The following is a 13,194-nucleotide window of genomic DNA, read 5'->3' as shown; positions in this document are numbered from 1 at the left end:
AATATTATTATTAAATATTAAATATTATTATTAATATTATAATTATTAAATATTAATTATTATTATTATAGTTCAATATTAATTATAATTATAATTATTAATTATTTATTATTCATTATTATTATTAAATATTAATTTTTAATAATAATATTATTATTAAATATTAATTATTTATTATTATTATTATTAAACATTAATTATTATTATTATTATTGTCAAATATTAATTATTTATTAATATTATTGAATATTGATTATTATTATTATTATTATTCAATATTAATTATTATTATTAAATATTATTTATTTATTATTATTATTAATATTAAATATTAATTATTATTATAATAATTCAATATTAAGTATTATTTTTAAGCAGAGCAGGGTAGAGCAGAGCAGAGCAGATTTCAGCAGAGTAGAGCAGCTCTAAAGAACGAGGCCTTACACCTTCTAAATTAGTAAATTTCATAAATGTTAATGGGAAGATAGGGCTTTCTTCAAAAAAAAATAAAAATAAAAATAAAGGGGAAGATAAGACAACACACTTCAAATCTTCAATCAATGCTATAACTTGCTTCGGCTCACATATTATTTGACAAAATTTCAATAAAAAAGTGTGGTATAATCGGATGTTACATACACTAGATTAACTCCCGTGCGATGCACAAATATAATAAATTTTTTTTGTAGTTTATAATTATTGTAGACGGACGGAAAATCCACCGGATTTCTAAAATGGGTGGTAACCTGAGCATTTATTTAATTTAAGGGGTGGTAATTTAAAATAAAAAATTAAACGGGTGGTTAGTTTGAAAATGGTTACATTTTTGGGTGGTAATTTAAAAATTTTCCATAATTTTTTGTAAGGAGAAGTGCCTTAGGGTAGAATCTTTCACTTGTCAACCCAAATCAAGTTAGTTTGTGAGAATACGAAAATGGGGTGATCGATCATTAAATATATTTGTGTAAAATTAATTAGAGGGAATACGAAAAAGGGGTGATCATTGAATATATTTGTGTAAGTGTAGGGAATATTTCAAGCCATTAACCCCAAGCTTGAACCCCACTGTGATCATACACTTAAGCATGGTGGCGTCCAAAGGGAAGGAAGCTAGAGCAAAAGAGTCGCCAACAAGTTTAAGGAACTTGTAAACCGTTCACAAGGTGAAGATTACACCCCTTAACGATCCAGGAGATCGTCAACTCCAAAAGGTCTTGAACCAAATAGGGTTCGGGGATGAAGGTACAAATCCAACCTAAAAGAGATTGAACCTGCCCTAAATAGGCCTCTACTTCATTCTTCTCGTATTCATGTGCGCTTTCTGACTAACATGCAATCAACAGATTAACCCTAAACCTGTTTATCTATGTTGGTTGAATTTAATGCACAAATAAACTATTATTGGCGATCACTTGAATTATAATCATATTATCTTAAACAAGATTATTAATTATCTTATTAAGCGTGATTACAAGTACAAATTCCCTTTAAACATGCAAGAGAGGCGTGATCAAGCAATAACAATAATATATATCAAGCAACATAATAATAACAATCATCATTATAACGCTAAAGCATAATAGCAAGATCCTAGGCATGATACTAACAAGATTAATAACAAACCCTAGCACGTCACTAAGCAATAAAAATCAAAGCTTTAGCCCTAAGATGATACTATTAGGAAAGAAAATACGAAGCATCGCAGGAATCATAATTGATATAAGCAAATCACCCTAAATATCATACTAAGGAAAGCATCCTAATCATGATACTAGGAACCAAAATAACAATCTAAGCATGATTTCTATGTCATAATATCAATTAAACAATTAAAGTACTTACTTGGATGCCTCGTACCTCTTTCTAATAACAAAATACACGCGTTAGTAACTTCAAGGAAAATATAATCAAACAACTAAATCAAATAATTGAAAGGGAGATTTGGGACCAAACCCTCAGAAATTATAACCTCTCATGTCTAGGGCGAAGACAACTTCGAACTTGGTTAGGTGTGTCTAGATCTCGTGAATGCGGAATTTTGTAAGAGGGAAGGTTTAGAAAAAGAGAGAGAGAAAGCTTCTAGCTTTAGAGAGAAAGAGAGAGATTGTTTATTGTAGATTGTGGATGATTGATGATTGTAGATGAATAAAAACGGAGGTTTAGGACCCTATTTATAAGAAAACAGTCCGGAAATAAGTAGAATTTGATAAGGAATAAAACTCCACGCTGTCGCTGCAAAACCGACCTTGTCGCCAAGCGACAGGGTCTGTCGCGTGGCGACAAAGCCTGTCGCGTGGCGACAGGCCTGTCATCTGGTGACAGCCTGGATTTCCACGCGCTTTCAACACGGAGTCCACATATGAACCAAAATTGATTTGTAAAGTCCGTATGAAAACTGAAATTGTATTTTTCATAAAATAATATTTTATTCCAAATAAAACTTTATCAAAATATAATTATTAATCCTAATTCTATTAGGATTAAAGAGAACCCTCTAGAGAATTCTAGAAGACTATAATCAATTCTAATAACTTTAGGAATAATAATTAACATTGGGCCCTCCCCTAGATCATTGGGCCGCATGTAAAGATCAAACCGGGCTCAGTTTAGTATTTTGGCCATAACTTCCTCATTATTCATCGGAATTGGGCTTATAATATATCGTTGGAAAGCTCTTTGCAAGCCCCATCCAACTACACTATTATTGGACCCTTGTCGTGGACCAAACTAAACTGGATTGGCTGTTTTCATAAAATAGAGTTGTTTTCGAAAACAGAAAGAAAGAATTTTAATAAAAACCAACCGCAACACTTGACCTTTCACACTTTCACCTCGTTCGATAATTATTCGACGCAAAAGGTACTCATCACTGGGTTTGGTTTTGGGGAGACACATTTGGGTGTCTACAGAAGCCCCCACTTTGACTGAGTTTGGAGAAACGCAAGTTTTGAAAACGAAAGTCAAAGTAGCGATAGGGACGGAGAATGATTCAGAACGTTCTGCGATCCTAAATCATTCTTGTAACGCTGATACCTGCAAACTAGCGTTAGTTAAACAGATAAGAGAGTTAAGAAACGCGTATCTTGCACCGTCGAGTACACGTCTCTGAAGGTAACCAATTTGCTGCATTTTGTGAAGACCGCTCTGCTTGTAGCTGCCTCCTATTTCATCGAAAACGACTCTGATTGTAGTCATTCTCCGCCGCTTGCGACCATCTTCCACATCCTAGGGAACACGATCGAAGATAACTCTGCTTGTAGCCATCTTCAGTTTTTTTGTGACCATCTTCCTCATCCTAGGGAACACGATCGAAGATAACTCTGCTTGTAGCCATCTTCAGTTTTTTTGTGACCATCTTCCTCATCCTAGGGAACACGATCGAAGACAACTCTTCTTGTAGCCATCTTCATTTTTTGCGACAATACTCCGAAGAATATCACCGAACACCAATGCATGTTGATCTTTTAAAGCTCGCTTGAACTTTGCTTCTGCTATGCCAGTACGTCGGCGCTTCTGCTGCTTGTGAACCATTACGTCGGTGCCTTTGCTGTTTATGAACCATTATGTAGGTGCCTCTTCTGTTTATGAACCATTATGTAGGTGCCTTGTAATGAGCCAATGTTTAGGCGCTTTAAGCTAAGTGAGACGATCTTTTATCAGGTCGATCACTTGATTTAATCGTAATCGAGCCGATCATTTAAATCATGTCAAATTGCTTAAAGGGGCTAACTGGCGTACCAAGGAACCTAAAATTGCTGCATGAGGTTCACATAACCATATTATGGAGCCTAGTATTTTGGCGCCGCTCCAGCGCTAGCCAGAACTGCTTGTCGCCAAGAGTTTTTAGAATACCCTCCCTTTCTTCATCATTTTCCGTCGCTGCTGTTCTGTTTTTCGCATTCGCTCAAGAACTTTGATCTTCTCGTTTTCGCTCAATTCTCAACCGAATTCGCTCAAACTTGTTGCAAATCAAAGCTTATTCCATCTATTTTCCCGATCCATGTAAGTTTTATTTAAACTCAACTCGGTTTTTGCTGAATTAGGCGTTCTTTGTTCATGAATTTTCCGGAAATTCGAACATGTTTTTGCTTAATTCGCTTCTTTTGCTGAATTTTATGCCTTGAACTTGCTTGATTATGTTTATGTGTTGCCTTGGGAGTGTTTTGAGACTTGTTTGACTCAATTTGGTGAAGAAATGAGCGATTCATCATTGTTGGACCTTTTGAGGTCGTGAAGAACAATGTGATCCGTTCTTAATGTTTTTACTAGTTCTTCTTGTACAGTTTGTCACAATATTTGTCATAGTATTGCAAGAAATTGTTTGATTACTTGAAAATGATGATTATGCTCATGTTGAAATTGTGCTCTGTTTTTGTACTACGTACTCCATTTTTGCGAACATAGTATCATGCGGCTAGGCGAACCTTAGATACCATAGAGCCTCATTCTTTATTATTTGCATAATATAGCATGGTTAGGCAACGCGGCTCTGGTTCTCAGTCAAGGGACGTACGCCAGGAGGACGAGCCTGTCAGCGAGGGTGAGGACCGCTCTACTAGACTTGGACCTCTTCCAGAGTGGGACGAGCACACTCTTTCTTTTCTCCTGAGCACCATATTTCCGAGCGGGTGCGACGTGGGCTCATCAGCGGGAGGACTCGCAGTCATGATTCTGGCAACAATGTCATCGATACGCTATATAAAGTGTATTTCAGCAGAGACGAGGTGTTGCGACAACTTTGGGAGTCCTGTGGGTTGACTCCCCTCTTTCAGGCCACTTAGGCCATGTACTCCTATGATTGGGGGTAACCTCGTTGTCCGAGCTTTGGTGGAGTTCTTTTGGGACACTACCAACACCTTTCACTTTACTTGGGGTGAGATGACGGCCACTCCTGTCGACTTCAGTCTCATCACAGGTTTGGAGTTTCGTTCTTCCCCGCTGCCTTTTGACAGTGATATTACTGTCTACTCACCGATGGTTTCGAAGTTATTGGGTCCGATTTCTGTTCGAGCCCGTGCCGAGGCTCAGCCGGGACAGCTTAGTTCCCGGTGCATCCGCCGTTCTACCCTAGTAGCGGCTTTTGAGGATGATGCGACCACTCGTGAGCAACGGGTGCACATCTTTGTTCTTATTTTGCTGTCAGGGACCTTTTCTCCTAACAAGGGTAGTCGAGTACTTCTCTACTACCTAAGAGCTGTTCGCGACCTTTCTCTGGTCGGGATGTATGACTGGGCCAGCTTGGCCTATGCTGACTTTCTTCTGGGCCTGCGACGTTCCTGCCGTCATAGGGCCTTGTCTGGAGAGGTCGCACTTTCCAATTTCTGGAGGGTCGTAGAGGTATATTTCCATCCTTTTGAAATTAGCTCTAGACTTGTGCAAGCATTTGCTGACTTTTCCTTATCTATGTAGATTTGGTTCTACGGGTACTTCCCCTCGCTTGCACTGGTGAGACCTTCACCTCGCAAGCTTCCCGTTGGCGCTGGTTGGGGAGGTCGTGCTGGCCAGGTCGAGACTGCACGCATTCGAGATTTGATCCTCTCGGTAGGTTCTCGTGAACATTTGTTTTTTGATATTACTTTTTTGAGTGCATTGATCTTACATAGCTGTTTTGTAGGAGCCTGACGTGGTATACTGACCATGGGCTGATTTAGCTATACCTGCGCTGGCTGCGCGGTATACTGCCGAGCGTCGTTACTTTCAGGGGACGTATGACGCTACAGTGTATCTTGGCGAGAGGGTAGCTATTCAGCATTCCTCGGATGTTTTCGTCGTTCCCGCTTGCCCGCCTCAACATATGATTCACGAGGCGTTGATGCGTGACTGCACGAGTCGGTTGTCTCCTGGCACTCCCTGGCAGTCTCATATTCATTCAGGGCAGAGTTACGAGGATGATTTGCTTCCTTTGCTAGTGCCGACCCCTATTTTGTCTGAGGAGGAAGCGGTATGTTTAGTTTTTATTTCTCTTAAGGTAGCCCCCAAGTGAATTCTGATCTTTTGAATTTTATTTTATCAGGCTGGGCCTAAGGAGTTCGTCCCTCCGAGGATGTCGATCTATTACCAGGGCACGTTCGGACTGATCGAGGAGATGATTACTCCAGCCCCTGAGGATCAGCGTTTTGTGGAGCGCTCCATTCCTCGTCACCAGACTCGGGTGAGCTTATCTTATTTTCTTGCTTTTGTATTTGTTCTGTATTATCACTGACATTATTCCCTTGACAGTTTTCTCGCGAGGTGGTGACTGCTATGGCGAGGTGTATAGACGCCTTTCGTAGCCAGCTCGTGAGGTTACGGGACCCAGCTACCTGTCGGAGGAGCGACGTTGAGGAGGTATCTCTCTTATCTTTCTTTTCCATTATATTCTTTCCTTAGTGTCTGACTTGATTTACCTTTGCAGGGACAGCCTATACCTTCACCCCGCACTCGTTTGAGACCCGAGGCTAGGAGAGAGCCGAGTAGATCTGGCTCAAGGCGTCGCCGCACTTCTGATAGCGGCCAAGGTGGTCGATCTGAGGCTGCTCCGACCAAGGGCTCGGATTCTTCACCTGAGGATGTCTTTGCTGGGCCGATGGGCCAAGGAGGTGCGACATCGGCTCCTTCGATGGGTGGTGGGACGTACGAGGTCGGCTCGTCGTCGCAGCAACCCTTGCAGCCTCAGCCGTTGTCGATGGGTGAGCTAAGATTTCCGCCGACTGACGGATCAGGAGATGGTGAGGAGCATACTCCTCGGACTACAGCGTTCTTTGATATGATGGACGTACCTCATCATTTACGGCCTCCGGCGCCATAGTTTGTACCTGTACTTATTTTTGACTTCATAGGACTTTGTCTTTCATACTATATGACTCATATTGTATATACAAACTTTTTATATTAAGCCTATTTTATTTTATTTTTCATTTTATGTGCATATGAGTGTGAGTGTGTGCATTTGTGACTTAAGTTTTGCGCAAAAGTTTCCGTCATTTTTATTATCAATGGAGGGTATCCGACTTTCTCCCCTAAAAGAAAAAATGAAAAATAAAATGATGTGGACAAAAAATAAGCCTAAGCTCGATTTAATCAAAAAGGAAGAAAGGTAATATGGAATGGATTTGTATGAGGGTATTAAATAACAGGGTGTAATATGCAAAATCAAAGTCGAATCGAAGTCATTAAAACGCGGGTTGCATAGCGCGTAATTGTCGCTTGCTCAGACGCGTTGTCACCACGCGTGTCCTTTTGTCGCCAGGCGACAAGATTTGTCGCCAAGCGACAGACTTTGTCGTCAGGCGACAAACTTGTCGTTTGGCGACAGACTTGGTTTTCCAAATCCTTACAGAATTCGAAATCTGCCAAAAAATTGTTTATAAATAGCCCCCAAATCTGTCGATTTCAGTATAATTCGAACAGATTAACTCAAAAAATTAAGAGTTTTTGTGATTTCACTCGTGAATGGTGTCGTTCTTTAACTGCTATGGAGAGAAAAGAACTCGACTTTTTTCATATGGGGGGTATTTATGGCATAAAGGGGGTAGATCTTGATATAGACTTCATTCATACCACCTTAGAATATTGGGATCCTAATACTCATTGTTTTAGATTAGGCTATGATGAAATTTGCCCTTTACCAGAAGAGTTTGGTGCCATTCTAGGATTTCCTCCATTAAATCTTGTGGTAATGCCTTCGATGAGTGAGTATTATTACAAAGATTATGGGCGTTTCCTTGACCTTAGGGGTAAAGATCTAAAAAACATAGTGCATGGTAATAATGTTGATTTAAAAGAATTTGCACGTTTTTATTTTGATAGACCACGCTCCGAATCTTTTCATGTCTATAGGAGAAGAGCTTTCCTCTTTTGCATGCTTAGCCAATATTTTCTTACTAATGGTAAAAATAATGATGCTCAAGCAATTATTATATCTGTGCTAGAACAAATCGAATCCGGGAGAAATCCAATGCCATTAATTGTTGGAGAGACTATGCTTAGTCTTGATGAGTTGAAAAAGAATCCAGAAGCACCTATTCGAGGCTCTCCAATTTTATTACAGGTAGAAAAATAATATTCTTAATTACAGAAATTAAAAATATATTTTTGTATAGCAATACTGATTATGTGCATTGGTTTTTTTTTACAGATGTGGCTCATGGAGAGACTAGAATTAATCAGTCCTCCTGATAATATTGACAAATATACCCCCAATTGCTTTGTTCGACGAAAGAAGCGTTTCTCCTTGAAGATGGGTTGCCATGAGTGGGGCAAAGTGTTTGCCTGTTGTGACTTCTCCATTAAATGGGTCATTCCTTGGTGGAAGCTTGAAAAGATGATTGGTTGTAATACCCAACCCTTTTGCCGTCTTCCTAGTTTGTCAAAATTGACCTTTTATTATCCCTGCAGAGTAAAGAGACAATATGGGATTTCTCAAACCATTCCTACTGGAGATCTTCAACGCCCTTATGAATTCCCGGTTTCACAAGAAGTTGAACGTTTTGACGGGTATTGTTGTGCTAGGCCTTTATGGAAAGTGATTTCCCACAAGGCTCCACTTTCTTTGGCCAATGATGTGAAGTAATGGTTGACTGGTAGATCTCAAAAGGACCAAACCAAAATAGAGAAGACCAATGTGAAGACTCGCCTTGGTGACAAGAAAATGCCTGCTAAGGAACGCCTAGGTGAAAGAGTTGAGTTTAAGACTCCTGTGACGCCTAAAAAGAAGAGTGCTAAGAAAGACAAAGGGAAAAGAAAGGTGGACTCTTCAAAAAATAAGGTTTAGGTAGAGAAGAAGCATGGAGTTTTAGCTGTGGGAGAGACTATCCATACTAAAATCGAATGTAGAGCCTCTAATGGATGTCTCCTGGCAAAAGTGATGGATGAAGAAGAAGCCTCTGACAAAAATTGGAAAAGGATGAAGAAAGAAACGAAAGATTAGAGTATTGCTTTTCCTTCGATTTATTAGACATGTTGAGTTAATTTTAATTTTTTAAGCTTTATTTAAATTCCATCATTGATGTAATTCTTTTACTTTTTAATGCAATTTCAGCTTTTTAATTAAATTAACTTTTGTTCATATGAAGTAATGAAAACAACTTAAAATATTTTTTTCCGAAAAATTTCTTCAAGTACGGAAGTCGAAAAAATTTCCAGAATGCACCGAAGTTGTCCAGATATACGAAGAAAATTGGTGTCGCTCATATGAGTCTGTCGCCAAATTTTTGCCTTGTCTCCTGGCGACAATTTTTTTTTTCGATGCTGGGACGCAAAATGCTTGATAATTAAAGTGGCCGCACCCTTTTTAAAGGGTTGCCTACGTATCCTTTCTTAAGGAATCAGACCGAACGTAGCTCTCTTGAGTGTCCTACTCAAGTAATTATGGGTAGTACTTCTTAAGTTGGTCAAGATTGGTCATGTTTGAGAATTCATTGCCGTCCATGTCGGTTAACTGAGCTGCCCCTCCTGACAGGATTGTTTTGACAATGTATGGTCCGGACCAATTGGGCCTGAATTTGCCTCTTGGTTCCAACACATTCTTCTTTAGTGCTTTTAGTACCAAGTCTCCAACCTTGATGTTTCTTGTCTTGACCTTCTTGTTGAAGTGTCTAGCCATACGAGTTTGGTAGCATTGGGTATGATGTAGAGCTTCTAGTCGTTTTTCATCAAGTAGAATTAACTCTTCATACCGTGCTTTAGTCCATTCAACTTCATCGAGTTTACTTTCTAACGCAATGCGTCGAGAAGGTATTTCTAGTTCTACAGGGTGTACGACATCCATTCCATAGACTAAGGTGAATGGCGTGTTTCCTGTTGACGTTCGAATTGACGTGCGATAACCCCAAAGTGCAAAATGGAGTTTGTCAGGCCAATCCTTGTAATTTTCTGTCATTTTCTCGATGATAGTTTTTAAATTTTAGTTAGCTGCTTCAACTGCTCCATTTACTTGAGGTCTATAAGGGGAAGAATAGTGATGTTGAATACCATACTTTTGTAACAATTCTTCACATTCGGCTTGAAAGTGAGTTCCATTGTCGGTTATCATCTCATGTGGGACTCCATATCGACAAATTATGTTCCTTTTGATAAAGAGTGCTACATGTTTTGTAGTGAGTTTAGCATATGATTGTGCTTCTACCCACTTTGTGAAGTAATCGATTGCCACCAAGATGTATTCGTGACCTCCTGTTCCAGGAGGTGTGATTTTTCCAATTATATCAATTCCCCATGTTGAGAATGGCCATGGTGAGGTGTAAGTGTAGAGAAGGAATGGAGGAATATGTTGCAAGTTTGCATAAATTTGGCACTTAGGGCATCTTTTTACATATTGATGACAATCCCTATTCATGGTAGTCTAATAATAGCCTTCTCACATTATCTTTTGGACTAGCATTTTGCCATTAACATGTGTTCCACATACTCCTTCGTGGACTATTCTCATAGTTCTTTGAGCGTCCTTCTTGCCTACACATAATAGGGCTCGACCTTTAGGTACTCTTTTGTGTAGCTCATCATTGATGAGTACGTATTGGGAAGCCAAAAGTCTCAAAGCTCGTTTTGCTATTTTGTCCGCATGAGGAGGGTATTCTCCTTTGGTGACATAATTGAGTATGTCGGCATACCATGGTTCTTCTTCTTCTTCTTCTTCTTGGATTGTTTCATCATCCTCTATAGCTTGAATATATGCTGGTTTGTGTCTTTTCTCTATTGTTAGAGGCATTTGTTCAATTTCCTTAGGAATCCTAACCATTGAGGCTAGTCTTGCCAAGGCATCGGCAAATTAATTTTCTTCTCTAGGTAGATATGTGTATTCCACCTTTTCCAATTGATCGGTGAGAGTTTCCAGATAGGTTTGGTAAGGGGCTAAGCTTTCGCTCCTTACTTTCCATCTTTTGGATATTTGGTTGATGATCAAGGAAGAATCTCCGAATATTCGGAGTTTCTTTACACCCAATGCTAAAGCTGTTTCGAGGCCTACCACGCATGCTTCGTACTCTGCAACGTTGTTGGTAACGTCGAAATCTAACTTTATTGAAATTGGAATATGCTCCTCTTTAGGTGATACTAATAGGACTTCTACGCCACATCCCTTTTGGTTTAAGGCTCCATTGAAGTATAAGGTCCAAGTGTCATCTTCCGTGACCATTAAGTCTTCATCTGGAAATTCATTGTCGTGTATTGGTGTCGAATCTTCTATTGGAAAGTCTGCTAAGAAGTCCGAGACTACATATCCTTTAATAGCCTTTTGAGGCATGAACCTTACATCAAACTGGGCTAGGTTGACTATCCACCTTGAGATACGTCCCTTAAGCGTGGATTTCTCGAATAAGTACCTGAGAGGATCCATTCGTGACACTATAAAGACTGTGTGAACAAGCATGTAATTTCTTAACTTGGTTGTGGCCCACACCAATGCGAGGCACAATTTCTCGAGTGGTGTATAGCGTGCTTCATATTCGAGCATCTTTTTGCTTAGGTAGTAGATGGCGTTTTCTTTTCCTTCTACTTCTTGTGCGAGCATAGCTCCCATTGTTTCTTTAGTGACTGTTAAGTACAGCCTTAGAGGAATTCCTGGAAGCGCTGGGGCTAATACGGGAGGATTGGCGAGATAGGCTTTGATCTTCTCAAAGGCTTTTTGACACTCGTCGTCCCATATTACTGGCGCATTTTTCTTAAGCTTCTTGAATATTGGTTCGCATATTGTTGTTAGCTTAGATATGAACCTACTTATATATTGCAACCGGCCAATAAATCCTCGAATTTGCTTCTCGGTTTTGGGCGGTGGCATTGACATGATTGCTTTAATCTTGGTTGGGTCTATCTCTATTCCTTTAGAGCTTATGACGTATCCCAAGAGTTTGCCTGAGGTTACTCCAAAAGTACACTTGGATGGATTCAACCTCATGTTGTATTTTCTTAGCCTCTCGAAGAATTTTCTTAAGGCCTCTTGATGTCCTGGACGATCTCTAGATTTCACAATCATGTCGTCCACGTATACTTCGACTTCTTTGTGCATCATGTCATGGAGTAGGGCAGTTGCTGCTCGTTAGTAAGTGGCACCCGCGTTTTTCAACCCGAATGGCATTACCGTGTAACAATAAGTACCCTAAGGTGTTATAAATGTTGTTTTCCTCCATGTCTTCCTCGGCCATGAGGATCTGGTTGTACCATGTGTTTAGGGTAATTTTACCTCGCCATGTGGACCAACCAGAGGGTGACACGTGTCAGCCCAAGGATGGTCCAAAGTGGACCTATCCCTGCTTGACACGTGTCATCCCAGATATTTGGGGAAATGACGGCCTTCAGGCCCAAATCCCGAGAAAGCCGCAATGCGGCGCAGCCCACCACTGATTAGGGTTCCGTGACCTAATCAGGGGCACAATTCCTAAAGACCCTTTAAATAGGGAGATTCCCCTCTTTTGGAGGGCACGTTTTCCATTTATTACAAACTGTCCCTTTGATAGAGACAACTGAGCTAGAAATCCTAGCAGATCCCCACCTAAATTTCCGCACCTTTTTCTCTCCTTCTAAGTTACTAACTTGATCGTCGGAGGCGGAGCACCTACCAACCGGTGTCTCCGTTTGTCTTGCAGGTACAGGCCGCTCCGGACCAGTCTTCGAGCTGTAACTCTCCCGAGGGACAAAAACACCCAAAACATTTGGCGCCGTCTGTGGGGAGAGTACCTCAAGATGGTTCAAAGTTCTGTACCAATTCTCAACTCTACTTCTCTACGTCCGGTTACTCAGGCAGGTAACCAAGAGGACGGCTTTGAAATCCCTCAGCCTCAGCCTCAGCCAGAGGTATTCACTGAGGAGGAAGAAGAAGACAATGATGTGGAGACCTACATAACCAAAGATGGCTCCCTCATCTCTAAATCCATTCGTTCCAGAGATCAACTGGAGCGAAATGTAGACCAGGCGGGCCCAAGCAGGCGCCCACCTGGAAGGCCAGAAGGGGAAACCCAGAAGGCTTAAGGTCAAGCCCCAATCACCCGGGATGAGCTCATGAAATTCATGACCTCTTTCAAAGGTGAAATCAAGGCCATGATCAACAAAAACAAGGCAGGCTCTAGCAAGAGCCAGCCAGCTAAAAAGACTCCCAATGATGGGAAGAAGAAGAAGCCGGTCAAGGACAGGCAGCCAACTCCTCATCCAAAGGAGAAGGCAGCCGCAAAACTTGATTGGTCTAAGATTCTGATGCCCCGGCGACCCCAGCCGGAGGCCCAA

This window comes from Chenopodium album, chromosome 17, assembly GCF_948465745.1.
Source record: "Chenopodium album chromosome 17, dcCheAlbu1.1, whole genome shotgun sequence".
Classification (NCBI taxonomy): Eukaryota; Viridiplantae; Streptophyta; class Magnoliopsida; order Caryophyllales; family Amaranthaceae; genus Chenopodium; species Chenopodium album.
The sequence above is the reverse complement of the archived record's forward strand: the minus strand, read 5'-3'. Positions refer to the sequence as shown.